This window comes from Megascapheus bottae, chromosome 4 (assembly GCF_031878675.1).
Source record: "Megascapheus bottae isolate mThoBot1 chromosome 4, mThoBot2.hap1, whole genome shotgun sequence".
Lineage (NCBI taxonomy): Eukaryota > Metazoa > Chordata > Mammalia > Rodentia > Geomyidae > Megascapheus > Megascapheus bottae.
In genome coordinates this window covers 65,772,928-65,787,352 of record NC_143512.1, presented here as the reverse complement: position 1 = coordinate 65,787,352, position 14,425 = coordinate 65,772,928, and positions in this window count along the sequence as shown.

The window sequence follows — 14,425 nt, the reverse complement described above, 5'->3', positions numbered from 1 at the left end:
TCTTTGCTTTATAGATTTGACTGGTATCTTCAAATGGAGATCTACTCAAAGCAAGCAGAGGATAGGAGACAGGCATATTGGGACATCTCTTTCCTCCCTTTTTACTCCTTTGTGGCTTAATTCTACCAGCAGCTTATTCTCTCAACCCTATCCCCAGGCAAATAGTAAAAACAAAAAAAAAAGAAAAACTGCTGAGACTGGTCTGGGAAAAGGGAAGAATAGGAAAGGAATTGAGGAGTGATTCTGGAGCATTGTATACATACATGAGCATGTAAAAATGAAATCCTCTTATATATCTAATTAAAGATAATAAAATAACAAAAAGACAACCCCTCCTGGCTGAGTATACTAATCTTTTTCTACCTGATAATTACTGAGCTAGCCTTTAAATAAATATAGAACTGCTTCTGATTGCTTTGGATAGGCTAGAAAGATAAAATGTTTTGTGTACACTTTCACACAATGTAGATTATTTCCAATAGAGAGTGGGAAGACATAGCTCCTGGCAAAAAGATCCCAGAGATCTAGTCCTTTATACATTAGAGTGTGTTGGGTGTTAAAGGCCAATTTGGCCACAGGGAGGTGAAAGGCTACTGGACTTTGTTTCCCCTTGGTGCCTACTTGGAGTTTTGTGCTGAGTCCCTGGTCTCTGACTTTAAGAAGACATGCTACTTGTCTTGAAGTTCTGTACCATAAAGCAGAAGTCTAAGGAATTTCTTTCAAGAGCCCAAGAGTCAATATTTTCAGCTTTGTGAGTCTATGTTATAGATACTATGTAATTGAAGTACAAAAGTACAAAAGCAGCCATAAACAACATGTATAGACTCACTCCAGTTAGAATGGCCATGATCAAGAAATCTAATAACAACAGATGCTGGTGGGATGTGGCCAGGAGGGATCACTACTACACTGTTGGTGGGAGTACAAACTCGTTCAACCAGTATGGAAAGCATTTGGCTCTCCTAGCAGAGATTTACAATAGAACAAATCCTAGATATATAAGGCCATATAGTATGATGCTAAATGAAAGGACCTCCAGGATATAGAAACAAAAGCCATGTAATGAGTGATTGTTGTCCTTAATATAGTCCATAATATCTCTCATCTCTTTTGCTGTCCCTTGGTTATCTCATATTGTTACAGTATTTTACCTTGTTATCTATTATATTGTATATATGCATATTTGGTTATTTGAAATTGGATAGGGAAGGGGGAAAACAAGATGAGGGGTGAAGATGGGGGCGGGAAATGGGGACCAAGACATGAGAAAGGGTATCAACGTATGTGAATTAATGTACCTTCTATCTGGCAAATATAATGTAACTCTTCTATTAATTACAATAAAATATACGGAAAAAAACAACATGTATAGAAATAGGCATGGCTATGTTTCAACAAAGGCTTATTTACAAAAATGAGTGGTGACCTTTAGAATAGCCTTAATTTCCTTAATAGTTTTGATAGAGGGAAAAAAGTGGATTAATCCAGCTACATGCAGATGGCAGAAGTTGAATCAATGTGCAAAAATCATAAGGAACAAAAGATATTTGATAATTTTAAGACAAATCTTTCTTTTTTTATTGTAATTAATAAAAGGGTTACATGATATTTTCCAGATAGAGGGGGCATTAATTCACATACATTGATACCCTTTCACATGTCTTGGTACCCTACCCTCCCCCCCACCCCACCCTATCCAATTTCAAATAACCAAATACAAATAAATCCAATATATCAGATAACAAATATATCAGATAACTGTAACAATATGAGATACCCAAGGGACAGCAAAGGAGATGAGAGACAACATAGTACATTAAGGACAACAATCATTCGTTATATGGCTTTTGTTTCAATATCCTGGAGGTCCTTTCAATTAGCTTCATACATAAGACAAATCTTTCTAATGGTGATTATACTTCCCTTAATAGAATGAGCTATTTTCTTTTTTGAGGAAGTGGGTGTTTGGTCATTTTGAGTTTCGAATCAGAGTCTGAATGTTGTAAATTAATTTTCTGCAGGACATCAAGGGAAGACTGGATTGTGGGAGGAAACCACAATAACTACTGCCTTATAGTATAAATAAAGTGCTACACACATAGTAAGTTTCCTAGTTAGTATGTTCCAGAGGGCAGTGGTTTGTTCTGTCTTTGCCAACTATTCACTCTTGAGATCTCACTATAGTTCCATAAATATGATGGGCATGACTGAAATGATTTTGTCAACTTGACTCTAAGAAAAATTTTGCTGCAAGATGAATTTATCTAATTTGTATTTAGTACTGTAATCATTACTAGTCGTATTAAATTAGCTCAATTACCTTTTATAAGTTTCAACATTTGAAGACCTTCACTGAAAACAATGGACATAAGAGTCAACATTTACGAAGGTCTGAAAATATGACAGGTGCCATACTAAAACTTTATCTTCATTACATGCTCCTCCCCCAATCCTAGGGCTTGAATTTAGGCCCAGGTGCTATCCCTGAGCGTTTGTTCAAGGCACTAGTACTTACTGTGGCACACTTGAGCCACAGAACCACTACTGGCCTTTTCTGAGTAGTTGATTGGAGATAAGAATCTCATGGACTTTCCTGCTTTTGAACAGTGATCCTAAGATCTTAGCCTCTTGAGTAGCTAGGATTACAGGTGTGGGTCACCAGTGCCTTGTCTTCATTATTTTATTTAGCCCCCATCCCCAAGCCTATAGGGTCGAAGCTATCATTATGAAGAACAGAAAAGTCTTATAACTGGAAAGTGATCTAGCCAAAAATCTTAATTGCTTTGATGACAAAAGCAACAGCCCAGTCACAACTTTGTCTGGCTTCTCTCATCTGTCTAACTATTCATCTATATCCATGCACCTACTCATCCACTCATGCATTCATCTATCTACCTAATGTTAATTAGTGGCTGTTATTTGCCAAGTACTGTTTTGGGCACGGAGAAGAGAGCTATGAATACAAATGTATTAGGCCTATGTTTTAATGGAACTCACATTCTGGGAGGGATTGAGTAGAAGTTGATAGATAGCAATTGATATATAACAATGTCGGCAACAGAATGGAAATCTACAAGACACAGTAATACATAGTTTTTACTCAGCCAGAACTATGGATAAGATTGTAAGTGATGAGTTTACCATTGCTCTTTCTTGTCTACTGAAACTAGTTCAAGTTTAATCTTCAGCCTTGACAAATTTTCAGATCTACTCAGAAAAGCAGAGAGGAACTTCCAAGCATTCTGGCAACAGATATAAATCACATATGGCCATTTAGAAACCTCAGCACATCCAACAAGGGAAAAGAGGAATGAATCCAAGGGAACACTTGGAATCAGCATTCTTGGGCAGGCAGAGCTGAACCCTGTCAGCCTGGAGGCCTGATGCAAGAGAGGGAAAGGAAGGAAGTGGAAAGTCCATTTAGTTAGCACAAAGTAAGAGAATAATAGTAAGAAAAAAATATACTTTGATGAGGCGAAGGACAAAGGATGAATCAGTGTAGCAGGATAGTCACAAGACAATATGTTGGAAAAGTACCCTATCACTTGAGAAGAGGTGGGGGGAGGGAAAATGGGAGAAAAACATGGGAAGGGGTAATAATGTTCAAGAAGTAATGTACTTACTATCTTACAAATGTAACTGTAACCGCTCTATATATCACTCAGATAATAAATTTCTAAAAAAAGATGACACTTGATGCAATTCTATTTTTTCTAACTCCTGAAACACAGAAACATGAAGACTCTAAGTGATCTCCTAACCCAGGTATCAAAATAACAACAACAGTAACAACAGCAATATTTGGAACAATTAAATTACAATGTAAGAAGAGTGGCCCTTATAACACAGAAGCAAATCCAACAGCTTGCTTGTGTTTCTGACTGGATCTGCTGAGAGTTGAAGAGAAATTCCAAAATCTTGCCCGGGATTGATATTGAAAGAGAAGGAGTGAGAAAAAGAGCGCTGAGGGTCAAGCAGGGTAAAGTCAATTCAGATGTTAAATCCAACAGGCAAGTGGTAATTGGGAATAGGAAACAGAATCCAAAGGTCAGAAACTGAGTAAACACATCCTAGAGGAGGAAAGAAAGGAATCCAGGATTGTATTTGTTCCTTACTGGGTGCCAATTATAAGGGCTAGGGGTAGGTGGTCTGGTTAAAGGCATGGGACAGAAAATTGACAAAAAGCATAACACCTTTGCAATTTCAGCATTCCTTTTTCTTTCTTTCTTTCTTTCTTTCTTTCTTTCTTTCTTTCTTTCTTTCTTTCTTTAATGTTATTTAATAGTTGGTGTGATGTAGAGAGGGGTTGCAGTCACATTCATCAGGTAGTGGTTACATTACTTCTTGAATATCAGCATTCCTTTCGCAAGTAGATTACTCAGTGATTTTTTTTTTTTTAGATTAGTGAGTACTGGAGGCATCAACATAGTCTTATTTAAAAAACAAATGTTTACAGGCCGCAGGTTTGGCCTAGTGGTTAAAGTACTTCCCTAGCATGCATGAAGACCCGGGTTTGATTCCTTGGTACCACATACATAGAAAAAAGCTGGAAGTGGTGCTGAGGCTCAAGTGGTAGAGCTCTAGCCTTGAGAAAGTCCAAGGACAGTGCTCAGGCCCTGAGCTCAAGCCCAGGACTGGCAAAAAAAAAAAAAAAGAAAAGTTTACAAAACAGAGTGAAAACAGTTACTATTTATTGCCTACAAAACAGTTTCTAGTGCAGTAATTAATGCATGATTGTATCCAATCTTCGAAGTACATTTAAGAACCAAGTTCCTTATTAGAGAACTAGTTAAAATGATCTGGAAAATGGCAATTGGAAGGAACCTATCTAAAAGTTACCATGGCAAGTGAATCCTACTCATTCATACAAACTTTAGTTCCTTCACATGTTTATTCAGCCACAGTGTAGTTTATAATGAATGGTCCCATGTAGTCTGGAATAATGTCTGTTGAGTCAGTGATAGAGTTTACCACATTGCAAAAGTGGAAACTTCTTCAGGGCTCAAACCAAACTCTTCTACTTTTCTTTTTAAAGTACACTCCTCTGCTATCTGTAGTGACAAGAGAGCTGGGTGCAGATGTCAAAGGAAAGAGAAGAGATACAGATGATATAAAAACAAAAAACAAAGTAAAGTGGAGAATTGGAAGGACAAATTAGTTACTTCTTAGGAGCTTTTGAGTCATTCTGAATAACTGAGATCACGGAGAAAAATGCATATAAACACATGAAGACAGACCCTCTGTGGTAGCCTGTTTTGTGTTGCTATAACAAAATGCTACATATTGGATGATTTATAAAGAAAAGGTGCTTTTTATAGTATTGAGACAAGTTCAAGGGTGAGTTTCCTGTAGTTGGCAAGGACTTTCTTCTGGAGTCATCTACAGTGGAAAGAAGAAGTACAAGATAGAAGGTGTGTGTGTGTGTGTGTGTGTGTGTGTGTGTGTACATGTTGAGAGAGAGAGAGACAGAGAGAGAGAGAGACAGAGAGAGAGAGAGAGAATGAGAAAGGACAAAAGTTGTAAGTGAGCAAAAGCAAGAGAGAAAGAAGAGCTTGCTTTTACAACAAACTCATCACTCCTGTGAGGATGATATTAACCGATTTGTGAGGGAAGAACCCTTAAACCCTACCAATTTCTCCCATCCAAGTACTAACCAGGCCCGACCCTGCTTAGTTTCGGAGATCAGACGAGATCAGGCGCGTTCAGGGTGGTATGGCCGTAGACAACCCTACCCATTTCTTGTTAGACTTCACCTCCTATTTCACAAAACAGATGCATTGAGAATTAAATTCCAATGTATGAGCTTCTACATTCAAACCATACAAACCTCAAACCCATTGATTTGGGTTCAACTAAAGGTGAATAGGCCTCACTGGACATGCTGCTTGGCCATTAGTGGGTAGAGCCAGAATAAAAGGACATGCTATAAGGGAGAGTAATTCTTCAGAGATTATTATGGTCAAAGATGAAATGGATGCCCTGACAGGAGGTATGTACCTTGTCATTGTAAACATTTATGATGAGGCCATGTGGAATCTTAGAGAACTGGTGACCTGGACTGATGCTTCAAGACCAGTAAGGGGACTTTTTACTCAGAATGGTTATGATTCTCAGAGACTTACAATTTAATCTGCAGTTTAACCTCTGCTCCAGAGTTTAGATGTTTCTGAAGTTATCTGCCAGGGAGTATTTAAGGCTCTGCTCTAGCTACTGACATCCAAATTCCTTAATTAATTAGTCTGGATATTGGACAGATTACATACTCTAAGCTTCTGTATTTGGCATCTATGATCTCCTAATTAGTTATTTTTATTTTTGTGTTGAGGCAGGGTCTTAATGTATGGCCCCAGGTTGGCCTTGGTCTCACGATCCTCCTACGTTAGCTTTGTAACTGCTTGAATTATCAACATAAACACTGTGGCTCAGTGTATATTCTTTTCTAGTTACTGAGTCTCACTACATAGGCCCGATAGGCCTTGAAATTGTGAGACTCCTTTCTTAGTATAAGTAGTGAGACTACAGCATGTGTCTACCATACTTAGTCTGACATCTCCCTCATACTCGAAACTCCTCTGGAAGTCAGAGTTAAAACCACATATGGGCCACTAAATTGAAATTCAAGTCCTATTGATAAATAGATCAGCAGAGTTATATTTCCAGTGGTCCAATGTCTTTATTTTCCAGCTTATTTTTCAACTGCTAGTTTCATCAAAAGCATATTTGACAGTGTTCTCTGGGAGGGGGGGGGGTTAGTTCCTTTAAATAGAGATGACACATGGAAGGGAAACGCAGAAAGTTTAGAAGTTTCGTTATTGCTGTAATCTCCCCAAGTTCAAGGTCACTGGTTATTAGCAGAAACAGACTGGTTATTTCAAGTGCTTTTGGGAATGAGTGTAAGGTAAATAAGATCCATTACTGTTGACATAAGGAGAAACAAAGTTCAGGTATCCTTGCTTACCAAATTTTGAGCTGAATTTTATAAGCAAGAGCATACCTTAGCAAGATCACCTAAAAGTGAGTGGTGATGGTGGAGTGTTGTTCCAATCCAGTGAAGAACTGCAACATGAATGTAAATGTGATTCTAAAGAGACTGGTGAGGGACCATTTTGATCAGAGATACGATGGGTTTGACATAGAGATAAAGCATAAGCTTGTCACCAGCAGTCCACCTGTTTATTCTTAGCTTAGAGGCACTGAGTGTAAATCCACCTCAGAGATAATGAAAGGCAATTGCAAATTAGAGTCCCACAGCTAATTTAGTATGGGTGAGAAAATCCAAAAACAACCCCTAAGGGATAAAAAAGCATTGTCTAAATTACCCAAAGAATTTTTTTTGTTATCTTCTAAGTTGTCTTTATTTATATGAAGGGGCCTCAGTCTTTGATGTCTGTTGGGGGCTATGATGCTGGTTGGATCTGGTAAACAATAGGTTTACCTTATAAAGGGTTGAATTGAAATGATATTTGGAAAGCTTTTCATGATTGGCATTTAATTTCCTCCAAAAATTTTATTGCTGTTATAAAGGTGATACACAGAGAGGTTACAGTTACATAAGTTAGGTTAAGTGTCCATTTCTTTGCAGACAATATCACCTCTTCCCTTACTCTCTCTTAGCTTTTCCCTCCCATTCCCACCCAGAAATTATATAGTTCATGTTCAAAATAGTGTTTAGTTCATCCAAGATTTTTTTTAACAAATAATAATCCTCAGAGTCTGGTGTACAACTCAGTGATATAATAAATGCTCTACCCATGGGTAAGGCCCTGAGTTCCACACTCTGAACCAGAAAAAACTAAAATCTACTTTGAAAGAAAAATAATCTCCATTTGATTGCAATATTAAGAACATTCTTAAAACAGTACCTTTGCCTTGTGCCCTAAACCCTCATTAGGGGGTTTATGGAAAACATTTTTAAGCACTGAAAGTCAGTAACAGCATAAGTGGAGAATAGAAAAACACTCTCTTCTAATTAAAACAGCAGATTGTAATGTTCATAATGATTTGGATGGAGAACATGTTTTTAACTTGGGGATATAAGAGCATAAATATTTTCTGGTCCAAGTTTTAGGATTATTGAGGATTAGTAGCCAAAATGATTCATTCTTTACACTGTGTAATCAGAGGGGCTGTCAAGAGGAGAGGAGAATGTTTGCTGCAAGATTTGCTTTTGTTTACCTGTTTTGTTTACCTTGGGTTCCTTTGGGTACCATCGAAATATCATTTGTCTCTGGCCCTTGAACTGCTTTTTCCCTTTTGGGGCAACAGAGCTAATGACCCTCATAGAGTGGTACATTACAAACACATAGTCAATGTGGACTTCTGCTTTTCGCATAGCTTCCTTCCTTCCCTATGTGATATGGCCTTTTGAAGGGGTGGTCCCAGTATTCTTTGCTTGCTCTTGTGTTTTCAAGACTAATAAAGAAAAAAAGTACTTTTCATGGGTGGTCTAGGCAACATTTTAAACCATCAAGTTGAAAACTGAAATCTGAACATGAACACAGCTAATTCCTCAACTGGTGAAACTGAGTCAATGTACCAGGTGACTTTTCGTGTCCCCATAAACCAACAGACTAGATCCCCAGCTCTGGGAAAATACAGTAGTGAACCAGGTACATTGCTTTAGTTTGAGGGATTTTGAGCCTCAAATTTGTTTCAAGTGCTTCCTCCTAGCCTTTTATTTCTGGTTGCCTCTCATGTGTTTGGTGACATCATCTCCCAAAGTGGTCAGTTGCGTGGATCAATCATTTAGATTAAAACTTTGAAGACTTGGTTTCCTTTGTGCCTATTTTAGTAACATTCTGGTATACAATAGATCTGTATCGTTAACATACAGAATGTTGGCCAGATGTGTTTATGTAGCCCACGTGGTCTAATGGCTGAATGTCAGATTTTGAAGCAGATCACAATGGGTATACATAGAAATTGCACCACTGTTCAGGCATGTGACTTTCATGAGTTCTTTTCATCTCAGTTTCCTCATGGGTAAGGCAGGAATACACATAGGAATGAACTGATAGATGATTGTCAATGCAGTCAAGAATCTAATGTATTTCCTACAAAATTAAGAAGAGTGAAGAAAGGAATAGATCATAGGTAGGGGAGAGATGGGTGAGAATGTTGAAAGGGTGATGCTATATCAAGATACATTGCCTTCATAAAGTGCTTTGTTAAATGGAAACTCCTTTGTACAAGTACTTAGAGAAAATAGAACAAAAAAACCTGATCCTATATAAAATAACCACCTCACAAAAGATAGATAGTATGATGATTTCCTTTATGTGAAATGCCCAGAAAGTCTTATCCATAGAGACAGGAAGATTTCCAGGGATTCTTTCAGGAAGAGGAATGGGGAGAGATAGGGAACGTGACTTCTAAGGTGCTTCAAGTGGTCATAGGTCCTAAAAGTAGATTGTGATGACAGTCGCAGAAATCTAAGATGATGCCAAAATCTCCAGAATTATAATTCTGATGAAACAAATGATTTCACAAGGCATGAAGGTGTGTTAAAACGTGCCAGTCTATGTTATAGAAGGGCAAAGGAAGAAGAAGAAATAGTGAGGGGAGTTTGGGAAGAAGGTAGGTCATATGTATTTGGGAAAATGCCACCTTGAGCCTCATTATTTGTACTATTATTACTAGGAAGTAAGAAAGAGAAAATCCCAGCCTGTTATTTTCCCCTACTTATTTACCAAAAATGGTAACACCTAGATCTTTAAGTTCAGCAGCCCCTGATGGGAAAATGATGGAAAAAAGTTATTTTATCCATGCCTAGCTTTTGACAATTAACTCACCATCCCCTCTCACTTTTTAACCTATTCACTGACTTCTGGACAGAGATAAAGTTGGAGTTCCAGAGATAATTTTCTCTACATTTATCAGCATAATTCTTAAGCCACATCAGTTCTGCCTCTATTTTAGACTGCTTCCTTGTATTATTTTTTTTTCTTCCAAAAACCTTGTTGATGAGGACCCATTGCTGAACTAACTCTGAGCATGGTCTTGTCTCTCTCTGTGTGGTTAGAGATTGCAAAGGGAACCCGAATCATTTGTGAATGGATAGAAACAGCTGTTGGTGGCGGTGGTGAGGTTGGTGAGGGGATGCTGGGGGAATATAATATTGGCCATGTCACAAACTGCCAATGGATGGGGCTGGAGGTGCTCTCCTCTTAGTGTTATTGATTTGTTCAGTTTACCAAACAAGACACTTCTGTGGTTGCAATTATTTCCTGTGTATGCACATGCCAATTGGTCATAGTTAGGATTTGCTGATATTCTAATTCTGGGGTCCTCATGACGGTGAGAATGGCTTTAAAGGAGGAGGAAGGGAACTCCAATTTATTGCCTTGGTTCTGCCAGGAGTGCCTGGTGATGCCTTGGGGCTCTGCAGAGATCCTCTAGCAGCACGGAGACTCTTACCTGGATCTGCTCTTGGATTTTCAGACCTCTGCAATTATAAGAAGTAAACTGATCTTCTTCATAAATTGCACAGACCACACTATTCAAGTATAGCAATAGAAAATGGACGAAGACATCAATGTGTAAGTCTGGAGTCTCATTCTCTGTTCAACTTTACTATGACAATAAAGTAGTTGCCAAGAAATGAGGTACCACAGTCTTGTGCAATGCTGACAGAGCCCTTGATCTATAGTGAAGATTTACAGGAAGGCCAAAAGGTTCACCAGGGGAAGTATGTGGGGTGGGGTTAAATTGGTTCAGGATAGGAAGAGCTCATAAAATCTAAAATTGGTCCTAAAAGCTTTGTCAATCTTCCCTTATTCTATGATTCAGACATGATCACATTCTCTACTTATAACTCTTAATTATTTTAATCAATGTGAATGTTATTTTCCTGGCCCATTAATATCTATTTCCTTTTCTTCTATTATTTTCCTTTTCCCTTCTTGATCCATCCTCTGTGAAAGAATAATTTGACTCTCATTTTCCTCGTACTGATTCCAGAGGCAAACATGAGCCAAGAATACATGGGACTGGGTACAGGCCTTCAATTCTGCAAACATCCTTCCCTCTGTTCCTCACTAGAGGACTTGAGCTTTATCCAGGGACAGCAAACAGGGCTGGTAGCATAAGGAAATAGCCCCCAAGTTCAAAAAACATAATGACTTACCCTGAGGATGTCACAAGCCAATCAAAGCTTGGATGCTTGCTTCAGAAAGCAGGTGAAGGCATAGAACTAGACGATCTAACCCAGGGTGTGCAGTTAGGGTTTGTTTCTGACTGTGCATTTCCTTAATAACCAGTCTGGACAGCTCTAATGAGTGCCAACATGTTTGTTGATTACTCATTGGTGAACTGACTCTTCAGGCAGATTAATAATTTGCCTTGAGCTATACAAAGCTAGCACACCTCCTCATTTGAAAGAAAAACAAGCAAACAATAATTGGATAACTTGCATGTTAAAGGGCTGGGTTTGTTAGATTTGGCTGGATTTGGCTTATAGTTTACCTACAAGAGGATCGAAATGTCTTGATTCAAAGGAGTTGTCATTTCTGCCAAACATGGGGAATAAACCAGAAGGGGAAGTGTTTGGAGGGATGGAGGTGAAAGTAGAAAGGACAAGGTGCAGGGTTTATCACCTGGAGCTCCTCTGCTTGTGCTTTCCACTTACTTAGATTCTGTGGACCATGTCACAGAAGATAGGACAAACATATTCCATCCCCCCATCTGCTCCCTCTCTGGCAGATGACCCGAGCCCCTTAGAGAAAAGAATCTGTAGCACAGGGGTATCAGTCCAGAAATGACTTATTCTAGGCACGTCGCAAGTCAGTCAAAGTTATGATGTTTACTTCAAAAAGTAGTTTCTTTATAAAGAGCACGGCATTGGCCATGGACTTTGGGCTGAATTCTTGTCAAAACTCACTTTCCAAAGAGGAAGTACAATTAAAACTCTAAGGTCATATGACGACAGAAGCTTAACAAGAGTAGTGGGAAGAATGGAAACCACCTCACAATGTCATTTGTTTGGAGAATATTATGGGTTGAATGATTTTCACTATAAAAAGGATGCTGAAATCCTCTAGTGTCTCCCAACCTGACTTTGTTTGGAAAGTGGAGTCCCATTGGCTGCAACTAGGGAAGATGCTATCATCCTGGAATAGGATGGGCCTTTTGCTCAGTGTGATAGTTTTCCTCAGAAAAGTAGAGAAGAGGCACACAAGGAAACGACTATGTGATGTTAGAGATGGGAGTGGTTCAGTGACAAGTCAAGGAATGCCAAGCGTTGCTGCCACTACCAGAAGCTAGGCAAGGAAAGACTCTAGCAGGAGAAGCTGCTAGCCTCCGGAATAGGGGAAAAATGTTTCTAAGTTTTAAGTCAATTAGTTGTGGTACTTTGTTAGAGAATCTATTTAATAAAAGGAGTACAGAGTATTTATATTTGAATATGGTGTGTATGTTTATAAACACATTTTCTGCTGCCAAACCAGAATTATTTTGTTGTCAGTTGTGGGGCTTGAACTCTGAGACTGAGTGTTGTCCCTGAGCTCTTCAGCTCAAGGCTACTATCCTACCCCTTGAGCCACAGCACCACTTCCAGTTTACTACTGGTTAATTGGAGATAAGAGTCTCATGGATTTTAGTCCCAGCTGACTTTGAACCTCAGATCCTGAATAGTTAGGATTATAGGTGTGAGCCACCATGCCTGGCTAAATTAGAATTCCTAAAAAATTTGTTTTTAATTTTTTAAATTGTTGGGGTAATGTATAGAGGGGTTACAGTTATATTCACCAGGTAGTAGGTGCATTATTTTTCATACATTGATACCCCTTCTCATGTTTTTGTCCCCATTTCCTCCAAATCAGAATTCTTATACAAACCAGCTCTCTTAGGCCTCCATTTTCCTTAGGCAAAATTCATTTCAGTTTACAAGCCTACTCATATAAAATTGAGGAAGAAATTGTAAGTAATTGTGACCTCTACATTCCAGATTTCTAGGAAAAGATCTGTGTGGCTTCTAAATCTTACTGTCTCAGTTTTGTTCCCCCAAATACTTGCAGGCATCATCATCCATCTCGTCTATCCCCTGTTCTCTTCACACAGCATCGACTCTGTATTCAGAAGTACTGACCCTAAGGGCATCTTATGAGATTTGATTGCTTTATCTTATTCTTTTAAAAAAGCAAATCTCAGACTGTCTGTTATTTTACTAGGCATCTTTAGCAAGTGTGACAGTATCTTTACAAAACCATTGTATTATTTTCCTATCTAATGGAACGAATAAGAATTCACTGGCATCACATATCATAGATCTGTTTGTGTTTGTGTGATTCAAAATAGGAAATGATTAGATGACTGCCTCTGTAAATCATTAAGGTTGAGAGGCTTCAGATAGACAGTTTCTGTTGGTGCCTCAACTGTCTAAGGCAGAAGTTACACACTTTTTTTTTTTTTTAAGTTTCATAGAGCATTGGTGTGTCATTGAAGACCTGGGAGATCATCCAGCTTAGCTTCTCGCCTCTGAGGCTTTGTGTTGATAAATCTTGTGTGTCAGCTTGACATGGTGAAGAGGTACTGCATGGTTGGTAAAGTGATGTTATTTTTACTATGTCTCTGAGGGTGATAGAAGAGGAGAATAGCATTTGAATAGGAAATGGAATAAAGATCAGTGAGCATTCCTCAGTTCAGTGGGGACCAGGATAGAAGAAAACTGCACACATTGTGTGTGCTTAGTCCATAGTTCTAGCTGAATAACTCCTGAGTAGGAGCCTGAGATCTGAGGACTGTTGTTCAAAGACAGTCTCACACATCTGTGAGACTCTCATCTTCAATTAAGCAGAAAAAAGCCAGAAATGGGGAGGGGGGTTTGCTCAAGTGGTACAAGTGAAGGAAAAAAAACCTAAGAAGCTCTGAATTCTAGCTTCAGTACTGACACAAAACAACAACAAAACCACAAAATAATTAAAAAAAAATACCACCACCAAGAAAATCTAGGGAGAAAGTCAGAATTTCCTTTCTTTGAAGCGGTGGGTTGGTTATCCATTTTATTCTGTCCTTGCAGATCTTCAGACTTTGGGTACGAGCCTCCTTGGTTCTGAGGCTTTTCCATTTTGACTGAGTTATACCACAAGATTTCCTGAACCTCTAACGTGCAGAGTGGAGATCAAAGATCCTTTAATATAGATTGGCTGCAGTGTTGTCCTACTGGTCTGTTTCTCAGCAGAACTTTAATATAGTCCCTGAAAACCTATATGACATGTATAGACACCTGGCAGCCCAGAGGCCAAAGCAATATTGGAGCCCATTCATAGCTCTGAATCCATTTTGTCGCAGTATTTCCTTTCTTTGCAATAGAGATGACACAGGCTTTCTTAGTAGCCAAATTGTTATGTAATCCTGGAGTTATTATCTCTGGCTCTCTAGCCTTGAAATTAGCTGCTGTTTAAGATCATTTCCTGTGTGGAAATCCAGA